Genomic DNA, 3,149 nt, shown 5'->3' on the forward strand with positions numbered 1-3,149 from the left:
AGGGGGGAAGAGCTGATGGGGGACTGCTGACGTATTACTGTGGCTCTTTGGCAATGTACATTGGTAAATTCTGGCTCCTTCTCAGGCTCAGGTTGGCCACCCCTGATTTACACCACTGATAGTGAGCTCAAAATCCAGTAGATCCCAAAAAGCCAATGCATAATAATTAATTGATTGACAATGCAAAGAGCAAAATATGCAAATGCAAGCATACTTTACTTCAGGCAATGTCTAGAAAAGTGAGCAATCACTAATATTAAAAAATTAATGTCCCTCTTGGCGAAGGTTTATATAGTAAGTCCACAATTCAATAGGTATCAGCGCATATAGGATAGCACAAATACATTCTCTAGTCCCCTTCAGAATCTTAGCCATTATATTCCGTTCCTGTTGAATACCAGTAATGTTAGCTGAAAGTCCAAATTCCAATAAGTAGCACATTGTAATAACCATTATAGAAGGACGTGAATATCTGGGTTGGAATTATTATATCAGAGATATCCAGAAATTCTGGAAATATTTCTCAAGTATAAGAAATCCGTGTTTACTACTGAAGAGATATGGAAAGCCAAAATGAGGCTTAGCTTAATCAGAGTTCCCAGTCTCTTTTCTAGAGGCCATGGCTGTGTATCAAAATTTCCAAAGGAGGGAGAGAAATGATACCTTAGTCAATGTCTGGAACCAGCAACTGGTAGCTCCATTTTAATAGCATTTATATATTTTTGTGTGAGTCTAAATAAATCCTAATAATATGGTAGACATGGAGGAAAAATGAAGACTGATTTTACAAATAGATTAGAGTGTGTCAGATACATAGAAGTAAAACTCCAGTCCATGTCACTTGAAGTAATTTTGGTAAATGCTTAATAATACTGGATGTAAGAGAGAACCATGAAGGACACAAGATGAAAGGGGAACAGTAGAAATGGAGATGAGAGGAAAAAGCCTACACACTGTCAGCTAAATATGACAAAATCAATCAAGTGCAATTCTTGTCAAAGCAATTTAAGATTCCAAAGAAATCACCCTGATTTCACGATTATTTACATTATTTGCAGTGGAAATACCCAGTAATACATGAGCTCATGACAAACCATCATCAGCACTGACAAATTGATCATTTGCATTCCCAACCAAAGCTGTCTCTGTGCTATCATGTAACCTCAGACAATTCAGACTTTAAAAGGAAAATAAAGTAACATAATAGCTAGAAAGGGCAAATAAGATACTAAAAAGATAAGTGTTGCTGAATCAAAGTTCTTCAGGTCCCAATGTTATTATTTTTTTTTTTTAAGGATTTAAGTTACAATGCCCTATTTTAATGGGACGGGGACTGTAAGAGAATCACCCAGATTAATCATTTATAAAATCATAGGGAGAGTTCATTGGCACTACACTGGAGAATACTAGACATCAGCAAGGGATCGAAAGAACAATTTCAGAACTGGCTCCCTGACCTCATTCTGTGAGGCAAAATTAAAATCTCAGAAAATTAGCATTGAGCCAGATTGTGTAACTGGCCTGTTAATCACCACAGAGGAGAGATGAGGACACAGTAAATGTTAAAACATGAGCTCACAATGCTGTCCGTAAAGGAATGTCAGATTCCTCTAGCTATCTCCATACCCTGGCTGCAGATACTGTGGAAAGAAGACACAATGGTACTGGAGGGGCTTTATCCTTGGTAACAGTAGAGAACTAGCCTGTGTTACACTCAGGTACTATTCATCAACGCATAGTCTCCCTGTCTTACTCTCCGAGGAGCTTTTTTATAAGATTACCCAACAAATAATCCTTTATGTAGAGCTGTTGCAGTAAAGCCCCCATTGACAGGAACAAACATGAAAGCAGCATTCTGCCTTCCTGGCATGAAGTTACATGGTGCATATGAGCCAGTAGTGCGTCTTTGACTAGCTCCTCTCCTCCTCTTCACCCATAGCACAAGTAGACAACACTGAGATATTTCCTGTGCAGGACTGATTTTGACAGCACGACCACATAGCAAAGCAGCTCTTGAGGCAGGCACAGCAGTGACTTATTAGATGTGGGGAAGCGGAAGGCTGTAGGGACAGCTCTCAGCTTTAGGAAAATTGTCTATTTTGATAAGGCTACCATAATAACTCATTTAATGCAACAGCAGTTAAATCTCCTTGCTGTTTGCTGCACAGCATTCCTAATGGGGAAGCTTTTATTTCCACCAACACAGAGCTCCTGACAGTTATATAACCACTTTTTGGGTGCCTTTATAAACAGGTGTCATAGCAGAGTGCCATTATATATAGGACTGAAAATGTGAACGTCTTCAAATATAAATAAAATGTGCAGCCTGTTGAGCAAGGATTAGCTCCAATGATTAGCAAGGAAGTGATTGATGGCCTAGGTTCCAACCCTGGACTCTTTACGCACACCCAAGTCTCAGTAACTTCTAGGAATGTTACCCGGTTGAATACGAGGGCAGAACTGGGATATTTGATAACTAAAAATATGGAAAAGAAACATCTGGGTACATGACCTAATCTAAAGTGCAGCAGCAGCTGATCAGTGTCAAAAAAGGGGGGATGAAAGGAAAGGGATGATAGGAGGAGAATGGGAGAGAATGCAGAGCAATGCTGATTTTACGTGTACATTTGCTCTATGTATGCCACTTAGAAATCGTTAAAACAGGTTTTCAATATGGTGCAACATTTTACATCCATTGGGGATTTGCTTATGTTATGAGCTTCTCAGGCTCTTATTATTTTGGAGGGAAGTTGTCTAGACAAGTAATACAGGCTGTTTTTTTCCAATGACTTCCACCTCTGAACTGGTGGTGTTTAACATCAATAACTGGGAAAAGGAATGACCTATTTGCAGAGACTTCCTTGAGGGCACTGCAGATTAAGAACAAAAGCCTGCTCTCCCTCGGGGGCCTGATTCTCCCTTTGCAGGGTATGGGTAACTCCTATGGAAGTAAATGAGAATTACTCCTGGCCTGATATGCTGTGGTTCTCTGAGCAAAAAGAGCAGGCTATAGAGAAGCTGAACATGGAGAGTCCTCATAGATTCATAGATTCTAGGACTGGAAGGGGCCTCGAGAGGTCATCGAGTCCAGTCCCCTGCCCGCATGGCAGGACCAAATACTGTCTAGACCATCCCTGATAGACATTTAT

The 3,149-nt window shown here is 40.1% G+C and overlaps 1 protein-coding gene across 1 annotated transcript in view; it reads left to right on the forward strand.

Moving 5' to 3' along the window:
* SEMA3C (semaphorin 3C) overlaps positions 1–3,149 on the forward strand; it is a 70,507-nt gene that overhangs the window by 9,234 nt on the left and 58,124 nt on the right. The window lies entirely within an intron of this gene.

The sequence above is a fragment of the Terrapene carolina genome, unplaced genomic scaffold, assembly GCF_002925995.2.
Source record: "Terrapene carolina triunguis isolate 2854851 unplaced genomic scaffold, T_m_triunguis-2.0 Scaffold68, whole genome shotgun sequence".
Classification (NCBI taxonomy): domain Eukaryota; kingdom Metazoa; phylum Chordata; order Testudines; family Emydidae; genus Terrapene; species Terrapene triunguis.